This window comes from Anticarsia gemmatalis, chromosome 14, assembly GCF_050436995.1.
Source record: "Anticarsia gemmatalis isolate Benzon Research Colony breed Stoneville strain chromosome 14, ilAntGemm2 primary, whole genome shotgun sequence".
NCBI lineage: Eukaryota > Metazoa > Arthropoda > Insecta > Lepidoptera > Erebidae > Anticarsia > Anticarsia gemmatalis.
The window spans coordinates 4,405,314-4,422,190 of NC_134758.1; the positions used below are offsets into that span (position 1 = coordinate 4,405,314).

At 32.1% G+C, this 16,877-nt stretch overlaps 1 protein-coding gene across 1 annotated transcript in view; it reads left to right on the forward strand.

Moving 5' to 3' along the window:
- Window positions 1–10,958: 10,958 nt before the first annotated feature.
- LOC142978213 (uncharacterized) overlaps window positions 10,959–16,877 on the forward strand; it is a 92,184-nt gene continuing 86,265 nt past the window's right edge. The window contains exon 1 of the mRNA XM_076122554.1: window positions 10,959–11,130. The gene's annotated coding sequence lies outside the window, so the exon portion shown is untranslated. The remainder of the gene's footprint in view (window positions 11,131–16,877) is intronic.

Consider the following 16,877-nt stretch of genomic DNA (forward strand, 5'->3'; position numbering starts at 1 on the left):
TAACCTAAAACAATGTAAAGAAGTTTCCAAATCTCATCGCAAAACGATAACAAAGAACGCCAAGTGCAAACTTCAAACCAATCTGACATCCATCTTGCTCTAAAAATACAAGAGGTGACGTTTTCACTTTGTCCCATCATAAATGATACATTAATCATTGTCTGCTATCGATGACAAGTCTTTAAAAGACTTCCAAAGACACGCCTACCTATCTGTCGTCAATTTTCTCTTCAATTATATACCTCGGTTCTATGATTGATATGCTGTTAAAGTTTCCGCTGTGTAACAAATTGCCGGAACATTTAGATATGTTTTGTACTCGATATAAAAGTGCAAAATCCTTTAAGACGAGGATAATGGTGATTGATAATGTTCTCCGATATGAAATAAAGCCTTAGATTGATTGAACGAAAGATTGTATGTGTCGCGACTTAGAGTTTAATTCGGTAAATCGTTATTGAGTGATTGCCGGCTTATTACCGCATTCAAGGACTATTTCTTCTTCATAGAGCTATGTAGATTCAAGAAAAACAAAGTCTTCTAAATTTATTTCGTATTGATCCAAGTATAAAAGTTGATATCCAAAAGAAACGAATAAAGTGTTCAGCAGAAATCCGACAGACGGATATAAAAATAATTCATGAAATTAAGCAGTTACTTAGACTACTTAAAATTCATTTGTACCCGAAAAGAAGTTGGGTTGAATTCGTACGGAGCCGAGGGTAAAAGAAATACAAGTTTTGGCCGAGAATCGAGAACTTGAACGTTTATAACAAATTTAATAAGACGCCTCTTAAAGAGGATTTCTTTAAATATTTCAGTCAAATATGCAAATGACTAAAAGGAAGTTATAATCTTTTCTTGAATAATGAAATTTTAATTAATTCCCCGTTCAATAAGGGTGGAAAAATGTGGTTCGCCTACGATATTACGCTACCTTGGCAAATTGGTATTTGAATGGCCGTTCGCGATACTTTTAAAAATAAATTGATTCACTTTGAGCTGTTGGTATTTTATCGGCTTATATTGTTCTTTGTTTATTTGTAAATTGTTTGTTGATGCATAATACTATTTGTAAGCTTCCTAGAACGACTTTTTATTTTGTGCCACCCTCAAAGTAATTGCTTTTTATTAGCGTCAAACATTTTAGTAAAATATTTTTTGAGTTGGGTAATTTTACACCGTCTAAGGATTGTATAATTTGCTTGATATTTTTGTTAAAGAAACAGGGTTCAGTAATGACATTGTTAACCCCATCTATTCTTATCTCAGTGCAAAATATAACAGCTAAACTATTCAGTGAATAGCTCTCTTATTTGTCGTTAATTACGAAGGGAATACCAAAGGGATTATCCAAAGAAGCGGTAAGATAACCCGAATTATTAAAATTAACAGCTGTTTCTTCGCTTCATAATAAGGGCTCAAGACTGGTAAAGATGTTTTTGAGGCGTGATTGTGTTTTGAAATATTTTGGAGAGAAACAAGAAATATTTTGTGATGATTATCGCGTTGAATTTTGGTACAACCTTTCTCTGAACTCAATTACCAACAGAGTACCACAAAATTTTGTAGGAATATATTTAAGTAATGTGTATTAATTGGGACATTTTTTTTAAAGTACTTTATAGATTTCTGCCTAACAGTTTTTGCATTATTGATTTTTGCTCAGTTGACAGACAATCTAAATATATAACTCTAACGTGACTGACTGACATGGTCATCTATGATAGTCAGTCAGTCAGTCATAAATGAACAGTCCAAACCACTGGATGGATCGGGCTGAAATTTGATATGCAGATGTTATGACGTAGGCATTCGCTAAGAAAGGATATTGATCAATTCTACTCCCAAGAGCATTAAATAGGGAATGAAAGTTTGTATGAAAATTATGTAAAAAAAAACTGTAAATTTTGTGATAAAAAGTAAATAAGATTATGATTTATCACTTAAAAAAGTAATCTCCTCAAACCTCGATTGACCACTGATAGTTCCTGTAATTTACTATTTCAATGATAAGTACTACGTAAAATAAATATTTTTTTTATTGTAACTTCCATTATCATTGTACTCTGAACTCAGTGAACAAAGCTCGCTAGACAATGCAGACCGCAACAGTGCACAGACGCGGAGACTATTGCAGTGATCATAATTAATATTATTATTATCACTACCAGGACCTTTGAATGGTTTATTAGACCACACTAATGGTTGTGTATTAACTTCTATACATACGGTGTACCCTGTAATTTGTCCCGTTATGTAGTGATGTGCATGTTGAATCCCACATTTGATGAGCCCTTGCAAAAAAATTTTTGATCGATTAGAAGTAGTCTTTACCTAATTATTTGGTGCTTCAGTAATATTTTCTTTAATATTTATGATACCAAGGTCGCATCTCAAAATAACGTACATACATAATGTTTTATAAATTTCCTACTTCGTCTCTTTTTATCTAAAATACTGTTTTGCCCGTAAAGTGTATACTTAACGTGGCTAAAAGTTCTTGAATCTGTCCCTGAAAATGACTTAACAGGTGAAGATTTACCTGTTATGTCATTCAAAGTTAAAAAGTATTCATTCACCAAAAATGTATACACAAATTAAATAGGTATCTAATTAAATATTGCTACAATCGCATCTACTTATACGTAAAGCACAACAACACTTATGACAAAAAAAAAACTCCCGTAAAAAGGAACGCTTTAAAAAACTAATCAATTAGGCACTGGTACTTTTCCGCTCATTCCACTATGTAAGGATCATAGTAAAAGAGTTCCAAAAACGATATGAGACATACGACTACGTGGAACCCATTCAATTATGCAAGAGATCAAAGCCGGAACCTAATTGGTCGCGGTCTGTGGTCTCGTTAAATCTTCATTAAAAGGTTCATTCGGCTGTCGTTCAAGATACGATGGACAACTAGAGAACGTTTTGTTTGAGGGTTTGTAACTGTGATTGAGGAGGTAGGTGGTATTTATAGTTTCGGGTAACAATTGAAAGGTGCTTTTGGTTGGTTTTACCCAATAGACGGCGCTACGGTAGCTCGATTCTCTACTACTATCGACTACCGACAACCGACTAGATATCGAGAAATTTTGTATGAAAATCTGATCAACGTCTCTAATGGGCGACGTAGTAACTATTTTGGCAGTACATTTTACCTGTCAAATGTTTGGTACTCGACTGTACCGACTGTAGAGAATTGCGCTACTGATTAAAATGATGATGCCTGATTCATTGAGATGAAATCAATGTAATTAAATGCCAAACTATGTTAAGATATACTCGTAATTAATAATAGCGACCTATTTTTGCAAAATAATAAACTCATAAAAACTGGCGCTCAAAATGAAGCTGTGTTTGGAGTATTTTTAAATTAATTGCCAATGTTTATTAAAGTTTGTACAAAAAGATCATGAAACTCACCATCAACCATATCATTGCACTATAGACGACGTAAATGTGTGCGGAAAGAAATCGGTCAGCATGAATGAAATTATTCCTACATTTAGTAACTAGGTTGATTTGTGATACAATCAGAATCAATAAGAACTCAAAATACTTACATAAGCATCTATGTATAACAAGTCAAAATACGCCAGATATTTATAGGCATAACTCATACATACACCCGAGATACGTTTAAATGTTTTGAAGTCCCGTAGTTCATAGATATGACACACTTGAGAAGGTTTGAAATCGATTACGCGCTTCAAGTATCTTGTGTTATGTATGGAGTAATGATGCTCGAGTCTGTTGGCCATTTCCGAATAACTCAACTGCTTCACTTTGAATGTTTTGTGAGGCGAGGCTTTCAACTAAAAGGCTTTGATTTCTGTAGTGAACTTATGATTTATTAGAGAGGGTTGTGATAATGGAGCGTCCTCTTTTTGGTACATTATGTATAACATCACTAGAGGAGCTCGTGGCTTATTTGACAACAGCAGCGCGGATCGATCTCTGAGGTTAAGCAACGCTTGCCGAGGTTGATCTGTGGATGGTTGACCATCTTCTACATATCGAGTTCCTCCGTGTTTCGGAATGCACGTTAAATTGTGGGTCCCGGCGGTCATTTTCAAAGATTTTTGACAGTCGTTAAAAGTAGTTAGAAACTTGAAAGTCTGACAACCTTACCGAAGGGTATCGTTTTATATCCCAGGTAACTGGGTTGTGGAGTTTAGATAGGCTGTCGCTCCGTGTAAAATGAAATAAAATGTTTTAAAAGGACGAGTTAATAAAGACATCACGATGAAATTCATTTAAAATTTAAATACGTTTTTTAAAGCAATCCACATTTGTACATTAATGCAATCTTTTTACTCACCCGAACTGTATATGCATCCACGTAGCGATACATTTCCTAAGAATAGGCATTCAATCTTACTTCAGTCACACTTCAAAGCAACTCTCCATATATCGAATTTCACTGAACATCTGCGTTCACATCTTTTTAATAGTATTTTGACTTTTATTTAGTGCGAATATTATAGAAAGTTTAATAAAATTTCATCCTATACATTGAAAACTACAAGACACGTCGTGATTCGGTTGTCTACTTTATAAAAATGTTAGCATTTAGCTTTTTCTATTTTTAGTTTCATAATAAACAGTATTCTATAAACATGATTCCCTTTCTTGTAGCTATAATAACAAATGAATACGGAATGAAAGCACACATAATGGCGATACAGTCCCGACCCATTTCCTTTAGTTGACTCTGACTAGTCGTGCGGAAAGAACTGATACTTTATATTTTTCTTCGATTCTTAGATCATCTTGGAAATGTTCAAAGTTCTGATAAGTTACGTTTTAAAAACAGTTGACTATCGTGTACTTAAATACAGCTGTAGCACGATTCTGTATAGTTGGTATTTTCGAATATCGAGAGTTTGACATTTAAAATGTACAGCAAAATAGTTTTCAGGACGCCCGCTAGAGGCGCTGTACCGATTGTCATACAATTTTCGTTTGACTATTTTTTAGCTAGCCGGTTGTCAGTAGTCGATAGTGGTAGAGAATCGATGTTCTGATACAATGCTTTAAAAACTAGATCAAATACAGCAAAAGAAATGTAACCTTATTGGCATGTGTAAAGTATTTGATCAGAGTACAGAATAGGTATTAATGAGAACTACTTAATCAATAGTCTTCACTTAGACTAGATTTGGCTTTGTGGTATAGTCACATGTTGGCCAATACTACTAGCAAAGCACATATATTTTTTTAAGACAATCGTTCATTGATTATGAATAAATATTGTACCGCATTTAAACACTCGTTACTCGATATTAGAGGTACATGCAATACTTTTTAGCGCGACTTGGTTTACGTTTGTAAACTAGAAGAAGGTGTATATGGTGACTGACCACGAAGTTTTTTAATTATTAGTAATATATGACCACTCGCTCCCTATTACATGTAACATACAACAACACCTCACTTCGGATTTACCAAATGTGATGCTATTGAGTGTAGGTTACTTTTTACCCTAGTATATATTTTTTGCGGACGATCTAACAAGAAGAAGTCAGTATTTCATTTCAATGCGGTAAATTAATACATAATTTCGCTGAACTCTACAGTCATTGTTTTCACTCAATACGTCCTTTCTTCAACAACTTATAATACACGAGTACATTATTTGTCGAGCAAGACTTTTTGTTATTTTGAAATAATGTTTATGATATTAAATTCTATCTACCGGGAAACACGCAAATCCACCACAGTTTAGCTGTATCTCTTTTACTCATATCATATTTTTATGCGTCTATCCCTTTCTGCGATGTTTGAAAGAAACGATTTGTAGAAGACGTATTTATTGGTAAGTATTGGAATAAAAAACATATATTGGTGGTCAGAACTAACTAAAAGAAATTAAATACTCACTTTGTTTCTCATTTAACATTTAAAATTGCACGTACACAGCAAAATCCTTGGTTATATAACCATCACATTATAATTATTTATCAACTTCTAATTTAAGTTATTGAAAATTTGAGACTAAATGCTGACTATTTAAAATAAATCTTTCGTTAGGGATGAAAATTTGAATGTCATAGAAGCTGATAGAACTAAAAAATATTGTGATAATTGGTTACGAAACTGTAACCGTGAACCCGGCCGAAGTAGGAAAGATATCTGTCGAGAGTCTGTATGATCAATCCAAAACACAAACTCCGAAAGCACACAATCAATCCTTTGTGAATCCCTGTAATTACTACTTGCTCTCATGCAACTGGCGAGAGCTTCATATTTGACGTAGTTCAATCATTATCATTAATTAACTTGACCACTCGATTCCACGATATGTTTGTTTTAGCTGCCCTGTCACTGCATCAATATGCTAGCTTCTGTGCCGACTACTTGAATAGTAATTGAATTAGATTTTAGATGCGGTCCGCTGTGCAAATGATACAAATGCTATTTGCGATGTTTGGAGTGATACGGAATTGTTGATTGTGTTGAAAGGCTGGGAATAGTCAAGTTTATTAATACATAAAATTATGTTTTTGAAATAAATCGTTACTAAATAATTGGTAATGACGTTACATATTTTGTAAGTACTTGAATTGCTCGTGGTGTTAATGTACGTTAAAAAAACTCAACTGCTCTATGCCAAGCATCAATTTGCTATCAAAATGAGAGCGATGGTAAAACTTAAAGACTAGTTGAGAAATAGATTCGATAGACCGCGCTTGATGACTTAGCATTTTTGTATACAGTCGAAATACAAAAAAAATCTATTAAAGTAAGTACCTTTGAATACTAACTTCTAATTTTATCAAATTTCTTTAATACGATTATTTTAACAAGTATATACCTATTTTTATCTTCATCCCTAAGTATATCAGGAAATCCAAATGTGTGTAACAAAATGTTTCTATAAATAAATTCCGTACAAAGTCACCCTCAACAATGATATTACCGGACCCAACACTTTTACTACCTACAGAAATTCCGTTCTTTGCAAATTCTTCGAAATCTTCTGCCAGCAATAATGATTACGAAAGCGGTAACGTTTATTAAACTTTTCAGTTTCAGTTTGTTTGAAAATTTCAAGAGCATGTTTTGTTACGTAATAGGTTTCTTTTTGTTTTTAGCTTTCGTTTTAAAAGTATTATTGACGGCGACTGACTCCGCTTTATACATTCTGAAGTTCTAAAAGATGTTCAAGATAAAATATATAAAGTTTTTTTCTTTGTACACAAAAGTTCGTTAACGTAATAGTAGTTTGAAAAGCCGAGAATGTTTTGGCAAGTGTGTCAAAATTTTTATAAGTTTGGTAGTTTATAGTTCTACATGAATGAGTAAATATTTTTCTCTAAGGTAGGCTAGGTAGGGACGTTTTGAAATCATTCCCAGAACCAATAGAGTATCATATTCGTTATGCTAGTACTTAAGAGTCATCAAGATATCGCTTTTAAAGATAATCTCGGTTATAATCTAGCCCTGCACTAATTTTACTGTAGAAGTAATTAGTGTTTGATCGGAAACTTCTAAAAATACCAGTCCTAGTATTACTAATTTAGTAATTACCTTTGCCAAGATGATAACATGGATCGAACCAGCATTGATGCTGCTTACTCCGTCAATGATTATCTCTCCCATAAGCGTTGCAGTACAGCAGCTAATCCACCTTAACATGGTTTGTTAGCGTAAACCGTTTTCATGGTAACGCCACACGTTAACGCGAGTTCGACGTGGTGCCAACGTACCGAGATGGAATATCGTTTAAGAGAATCGAACACTAGTTTAATTGGTAGGAATGTAATCTACATCTACATACCTACTTTTAGTAAAAATCTATGTTAATTTCGTTGATGGAAAATAAACTATTTGACGTTATACAATTGCTCAAAACTCAACAGTTTTTTTCCTTCTGTACTGCCTGTTATTTTTTTATATGCTTTAGTGATAGCACAATCTTCATCACAGGTATTTAAAAGAGCATGAAAATATGCCGTCGATTTATCAATCGACGGCATATTTTATGTTATAAATATATCTATTGTATGTTATAAAACTTGCATATTTTATCAAATATGCAAGTTTTATAACATACAATAGAAGTTCTAGCAAAAGCACAGCCTGAAAGTTAAATAAATTTCCATTCGCTCTTCCAGTACAAAACTTCGAATTACAAACTCATGAATCAAAAGAAACTATAGTACATTGTATTATTCCTCGGATTTAATATTAAAATTTCCAATCTCACAATGAAAACAATGAGGATAATTCTTAAGCGTCGGCAAAGTTTCGCGAAACGGATTTCACTTAAATAGCCACCGAAAACCTATTTTGAATCGTCCCCCGTTCCAAAACTTGGGACCGTTTTAAAGTTTGATGCAGTCGCTTCCCATTTAGCGGCAATGCTCTAATTGTTTCAGCGAGGGATTTTAGTGTACAACTACTAAAGTTTATAGTGACGATGTTATATAATAAGCCTGTTTGCTGGTTTTCTGGTAATGTCAATTTTTATCCTACTTAGTACTTGACCTGATTAAAGTTAACATTTTACAACAATTTATTAAGTAAATACGCCAAAATCACGGGTTCACGAATCAATAAGTAGAAAGTCCGGTTTTATTCCCAAGTTGGTTACTAGAGGTACTATATTTTTCAAAACCACAATTTCTTTGCTGTAAACCAGATTTCAGAAATATACACAGAACATAATATTAAAAAAATGTATATCAAATTTGGATTGTATTTTGCATAGCAATTCTTCAAATAAAAGATTTCATTGTCCCAACCAACTTAAGCTACTGTAGAATATTTTTTGTTTCTTTGTTACACAAAACAGTGATGTAAAAAAAGGCGTTAGATAATTTTAATTTGAACGGAAACATGAACCCAACGGTCAGACGTAACTCCGCGAATTGTTTTTATACCGGATACAAATTTTCCATTCAATCTTTTTATGTAATTTGTTTGTTTGTTACGTGACATAAAAAGGCCTTATAGATTATTATAATGTTGTATCACATTTATGACTTCTTATAAGAGGAAATTAAAGTATATAGCATAATTTCGGTAGCGCAAATCCCTACCACTATCGACAACCGGCTAATTTTCAACTAATTTTGTTAGAAAACCTAATCAGTGTCCCTAGTGGCTGACGTACGAACTAACTTTTTAGTTCATTAAATTTTTAACTGTCAAATTCTCAATAGTCGATTATACTGACTGAGATCACACGACACATGGAACGCGTTTAAGTAGAAGAAGTATTTTAATTGGACCAAGCATAATCTTCTGTAAATAGTTTTTTTTTGTCATATTTATATGCTGTATAATATATTAGATAATAATTTAATAGCCAATGGTATTCTTCTATCTAACGTATCACTTTACGAAACCTCATACTGATATAAGTTGCTTTAAAAACGACGACCACTTATCGTAAGAACAGGCGTATAAAGTGATCCTATGAGGTTTTCAGTTTTCCTTATACAGCAAAACACGCTAAAAATAAACTGTCTATTCGTTTAAGGAAAACAAAGGCGACAAGTTAGTTGATAAACTACTACAGATATTGAAAAAAGTATTTTGTAAATAAATAAAAACTAAATTTAACCTTTTACTGTCCCACTGCTGGGCAAAGGATCTTCTGTCAGAATAAAAAAGGCATGCTTTAATCAAGCTTCAATTCTTTCAAGAACTATATAAATGTACTAAAAATTTCATAATTGTATTATAATATGTATAATAAATTAATACCGCTGTGACGCGATCTAGTAGCGCGTTAGTGTATTTGACTGCTGTATCCGTGATGACGATGCGGATTCGATTCCCGGCTCGGGTAAGATACTATTGGTAATTTCTAATTTATATATATTATGCATATTTCTCAATTATAAAAAGCTCGGAGTTTACTATCATGATTGGTCAATAAGCTAGCCCCCTATAACATGGGACTAATATTATTCCTCGCGAAAAGTGGGGGCATTTCATACGCCTTTGCCTACACCACCAGGTATAACAGTCGTTATATTATGTGTAGAGTAAGATGTAATCTGCGAAAAATACCGAAATTTATTTCGAAGAATTCCTAATAAATAGAGAAAAACTCTTGAAGAATATCACACATGTAACTGATCCGAAAGACATCAATTTCTCCATGACACTCCTTAGATCGATGGTGTTTGAAACTGTACCGTAGTGATCAAGTTTCAAAGAGGCCGAGGGTTCTCCTTATCTGTAACGAATACCTCTATAACTGTTCAAATCAAAGATATTTGTTTCTTTGAATCATTTGATTGAACTAGTACTATTATGTAGTCAAGGATTATGTATAATACAAGGATTTTAGTTGAATCGCCTAGTCGGTTCCAACTTCTATGTTAAGTTTCCTTTCTCGGTCCAAGGTGTCGGTTAGAATTTCATTTTTATTTGTTGTTAAGGAAATGATAAAAATGACAATTAAATTGTTCATTGTCTATACACTCTTAGTGAAACGAAAATCAACTAATTCTATTGATAAATATTTATCTTATATATTTAAGTAGTTATGTGAAATAGCGTTGCCAAGTAAATATTTATTCAACATATATGGAATTTTGCTCATTATTTATGTTTTAATTGTTAAATAATATTAAAATAAAAAAAAATAAGCTAAACCTAACATAAAGCACAGTTATGTTTATACGAGAAACAATGTATAACAAGGTTATAATGTTACATCACAACATAATATTATCAAACCATATCAGAGTCACTACCATCATAGAAAATTACGTAATCATGGAAATCATTCGTATTTCTAGTTTAGATTAATGACTTTATAATTACTTCAATAGTTGACAGAATTTCAGTAATTATATTGTTATATTACTATTATATTATCTAAAGCTATTGATTGTAGAATCTGTGCTACGAGCAATATAATCCGAACGGTACGAGGATTGGAGCGCGCCCGCGTAGCCTCGTAGCACTTCGTAGCCAGTGCCGTCGCGGCTTCGTAGAGCGTCGGACGTTTAGCGCTGCTACGAATCACCTTTAGTCAGACGGGCCGAGTCGAGAGCGAGTGAGTCGCACCGACTTAGTGTATTGTGACTAAACCAGTGACGTGTTTGTGTTTCATTTAAATTCGTGTTATGTTATTCCAATAATTGATTTGTTTAACAGGTAAATACAGTTTTATTTGTGTAAGTTGTTACAGTTTTGGAAGGTACTAGGTTTTATTCGAGAGCAACGTTAAACGTTAAGCGCCGGTAACTAATGGTCCGTTGAGATAAGAAAGCTTTGTGGAAGTACTGTTATTAGCCGTTTTAAAGACTCGGTCATTGATAGCTTTTGTAATGAGAAACCTTTTCTCATAATACTTTTGTTTCAAAATAAGTACACCTTCAAGGTTTTTTTTAGTAGTAAATAAGTGCGTACAATGGAAAATATTTTTATATTTTTTGTGCGTGTTGAAATTCTGAGAATGAATTCTAATAAGCTGTATAGCCATTATGAATAGGTTTTCAAACAAGTTTTTTTTTAATAAGTCTCGTATTTATGTAAGAGATTTATTTTGTAGAGACGTATTGTATTTTTGGATCTTTTTAGCATTACGCGTGTAATTATGTAGGTAGGTGCTTTAATGAGCCTGTGAATTTTTCATCATTTGAAAACTTAAATGTTAGTTATCATTTTTTAAGGACAGCACATCAAATCCAGGCGTTTGGTAAAATAACTAAAATTTTCTAAAAATACAACATTTTCGATGTCATCCTTCTTTTTCATAATTTGAGGCGACACATATCATGTTAGAATGACCAAAAAATATGCTGCCTGTATAACTCAAGTATGCAACCACTTTTATCATGAATACTTCGGAATTAACGTTAACATTTAACCTCAAACTAAAAATAAAATTTCCTTGTAGATGATTCAAACCTACTACCTAGTTAAGTCGAAATTATCTTAAAATCACAGTAAAAATCAGTAATTATAAAGGAATTGTTTCATTGAAAACGACAAAGCAAACAATATCTTTTAATTGCTTGCCATAGGTTTGATATCTAGACGGTACATGGGTTTGTGTAATACAGCGAAATGTTTTTTCTAGTTCAATCGGTGCCAATTGCCAATCAATGTTTGTATTCTTATTGAGTTTCATGAAAAGTAGAATGCATTAGTAGTCTGAACTAAACATCAGTTTTGTGAATACGAGCTTTTGCATCGAATATGAGTTATAATAGTTCTTTAGGATTGTAAAGCTTGTAGAATACCCTCTAAGGCGTCGTTCACATGAACAATTTTTTCTTAATACGAGTATAGCAGCTTAGCTTTAAAAGAACTCCATTCATTTTGATGACAATATAATACATAGTTTGATTTAACGAAGGTTTTTTGAAGGTCACTATTTACAGTCACCAACCATTCATTTATTTGAAAAAGACACCCACTAATTACGAACTACTTCTTAGAAATCTAATTTCAATTTTAAATTGAAAATGAGAGTAGACTGAAAATAAAATTGAAGTGATATTAATTATCTTTTTGTAACTCAAGTGTGACAAAGAGATCTTTAATTAGCTAAAGTAATGAAGGCTAATGAACTTTATCTCACTAAACGTGTAAAATAAGGTGTTATAAACTGAAGGATAATTTATCCATCTCTCAATATTTAGTTTTATTGAAGAAACAATTTGGAAGATTTAATAGGTTTATCATACATTTATAAAAAATCGAACTAATTTTCTTGCTATAACATTCTATCTAGAGTTGAAGTTAATAAAATGTTTACTTGATGTTACGAATGTTGTCATCAAAACAATAGGAATTATTCGATTACTGTCAAAAAAGATTTATATATTACTATGAATAAATATCTCTACGAACAGTTAACCAATTTATTCGTATAACAAGCATACTTACATATTATATTATTTTTCAAAGTACATTTCTATAACGATATGTTTCATTTATCAAAATAATACATATATCTAGAAATTAAATCCACGCCTCCGCACCGCTACGCCTCCGTTGTGACTGTTGCCACTTTGTTAGGGCTCATTTTAAATCAAACGTCAATAACATTGAATTAGAATGCCGAACAATAATCTAAAACATTTAATTTTACGATACTTCTGTTCCTTTATAAAAATCTCAATACCTATCAATTAGTGAAAGGAATAAAACGCAGTGTCGTAGCTCGAAGGCTTAATAGACGCTTCAAATCAAATCAAGTAAAGTGAAGTCAAGTGAATTTTCCATTTTTCAAATTGAAAAATTGTTTCACTCTAGCTCGAGAAAACCGTTTGCGTCTGAAGGAAAAATAGGAATCGAAATGGGTGTTTCGGAATACACTATATTTCTCAAGCATCTGTCGTCGACTTGTTTGAATCACGTTGCTTACATTTATAAAAAAAGTCGAACCTTCCTAAGGCCTGAAGTGGAAGTCAATGGGCCAAAGTTTATTTATCATCATAACCCTTTTTGTAGTGAGCAATATTATGTCACTTGCATGAGGTGTTGGGAATAACTCGAACAACTTTTGGGTCAATGAACCTGGACCTATTTTTAACTTATTCAATTAGCCTTGCTCTGTGTTCCACTGTTAAACAAAATCCTCGTCTCTGGACTTCCAGGCGCCTTCAATTTGTTAATCGGTTTTCGGGTCAAATAATATTTTTGACTGTTACCTAATGGTAATTTTGACCGATACCTAATGGTAATTTTTACCGTTACCTAACGGTCAAAAATATTATTTGACCCGAAAACCGATTAACAAATTGGAGGCGCCTGGAAGTCCAAAGACGAGGATTTTGTACACATAGGTATATAATTAACTATATAAAGATATTATCTTTTTTTACCGACACTATATGTAGTGTCGATAGTAAAACTTATTTTCTCATATTTTAGTAAGTTCTCTATTACGTAATTAGTTTAGCAGTTTCCATATCAGATCTTGTCGCAAAAAAGCTAGAATAACCGAAAAAGTAATAAATAAACTTTCTTCTTAGTAACGTTGTAATATTAGTTGCTTACAAAAGTTAATACTATCACAGATTCTAGTCTTCCCAAGTTCTGTATATTCCTCTAAAAATAGAAGAACGTGTATATTTTCAGCGCGGGTCAAGTACCTACAAAGTGACTTAGGAATTATTAACGCAATGAAGAGCTGGGTGTAATATTTTTTTCGGCTTACGTAAATGAAATTTTTGACATCTGAGGTAAATATAGCATTACTACTAACTTGCCTCCGCGGGTCTACTCGTGAAATTTGTTTTTATCACAATTCTTTTTTCCACCGAATCTATCATCTTGCCTAATATACCTTACATCGGTTGATTTTTTTGGTATAAGTTACAACTATGTATTGTATTTATTGTCTTAATTAGTTACAATACTAAAAATAACGCATTTTAAAATACCAATTTATTTTCATGACCTAATGCTAAATATTATTCTTCTGGCTGTTTAAAAAAAATAACTTCATGAATTGTCATAATATTTTTGTTCGGCGAGTTTATTAATCGAAACCTATTCAAAAAGGTAGTTATTGTAGTTTAAAATTTCTTGTCTTTATTAACTAAATGTTGACCTTTCACTAAGAATATATTCTAATAATCCCACACACCTAATTATCTAATCCGGCCACTGCTGAAGCAGATCTCTTGGGGTTCCCAAACAAAAAGGTTAGGGCAACATAATACTGGCGATACGCTGACATCTGTATTAGAACCTAATTTGATAGGTATTGCTTTGTTGTTTACTCAGCACCAATTTCGAAACTGTTTTGTATTCTAGCTAAAGTAGTTAGATTAAATTTGTTCTATCGTATGTTATACAGAAATGTAAGACGAAACAAAATATATGAATTATATACTATAGTCAATTACAGTTTCCACTGATATTGATAAAAAAGATGCAGAAAACAGTCGAAAATAATGTTTAGCGGAAACTTTAATCGACGTTTATAGAAAAAATAACAACTAACGTTGCCATGAGTGTGATTCATCTATACACATCTTATAGTAAACACTTACGGCATTATTTAAATATGAGTACGTCCTATAACAATTCTACACGGTTATTCCTATTTTATATAAATTAACACACACTTATATTCTTCTAGAGGATCCCAAATTAGATCAATACACATGAGGTGTACTTCTGTTTCACTTTCGGGTATATTTTAAATTCAGGTGCTATTAAAAACGTCAACGGTGTTCTGTGTTCAAGTCGTTAACCCTCCTGTATTTAAAACATTTATCAATGATCCCAATCATATTAAAATAAATATATTTGTATTTTAACCAGGCTCGTTATTCATAATCGTAACTAAAGAACATAAAACAAATTAATTATGACGTTAAGGCCTGTTATTACGTCTAGAAATAAGTGGGTTAATAGAATTTTATTAGGGGCATTTTTATTATTATTTAATTTATTTTATTGTTCTTTGAAACTATTACTGTTATGAAAAGTTTATGAGTAGTTTATGTTCGTAGAATTTTATGAATTTATAAGTTAGTTTAGTTATTTATAACGCGATTTTGAATATGGTTTTCACGATTCAGAAGATTTTTATTAACCAAATTAATAATATAATGGTTGCCTTATACGGTTTAAATTTACACGTCATGATGTTATGAGAATATAATTAATAAAACAAACGTGGTTTAGTTAATGAAATAATTTTATGAACTTGCTCCAAAATACACATTTGCAGTTTTTATAAGAAGAATTTATTATAAAATTTGTATATTTTTTTTATACTTTTTTGTTAGTCTAAATCATCATAAAACTAATATAAAATACGAAATGAAGTCTAGAAATTTAATATTAATATAGTTACTTGAAGTATTAATAAAACACAAAAACTTGATCAGCAACAATTCGAATCAACCAAACCGTTACAAAACTAAAACAATAAAAGTGCACAAAAGTAAAAAAATATATTTTAATAATAACGACAAAAACTCGACACGAATTCAATTCAATAAATTGATGTTATTTTTCAAGTCCTAATAAAAAAATAATAAAAATGGAACTTTAACAATTGTGTTGATTTACGTACAGATCCTGTAAAGTTATTTTTATGGTTGAAATATTCAGTTCTCCAAAGCTTATTTTAATTTGCTCAACTGCTGCCTTGGGTGTGATTTGAGCCTATAGAAATTTTCCATGTAAAATTCATGTTTTCCACTTTATGAATTACTGATGAGGTTATACTATGAATTTTTAGTACCGAATTGCCTCAATGGCATCTTTAGGTCGGAAAAGGTGTTTAATTTTAATAATGTCAAGTGATTGTCCTGTGTAGTACTTCATAACAGTATTAATTTTTATTACAATTTGTTTTTTTTGTCTATTACATGATAAGTTTTATCACATTTTCAGGACTTCTTCGGGTTAATTCTTTGTTTATTTTTATTTTAAAATTCATAACAATTTTTTTATGAATTGTAAGGGATTTTTATTTAACATAAATGCCATGGAAATCGCAGGCAACGAATGTTACCAACATCTAAACGAACTCATCCCTTATAGCATAGTTCAGACACAAATGTTTTTAATGTATAATAGAATACGGGAATTAACGCGAACACGCATTTTACCTTAAAATGCCTAACGTTTCGGCGCACTCGCCGTGGTCCACGGCGAGTGCAACCTGCGAGTGCGCAGATTAAACATGCAACGCGAGAGTTCAAAAGTTATGACAAATGTTTTTAGTGCTGATGTAAAATTAGTGACGTCACAGATCACAATCATAATCATAATCCAAAATCATATCTAAGCACTTATGAAAAAGTTCTTCTTAGCAAAATCAAAAGCTTTACAAATCAATAACAGACCGAACATCACTAACCAATCGAGAACAAGTCTTTACCTTTCAAATCCGCAATCACAAGTCGTCTTCACAAGATTACATA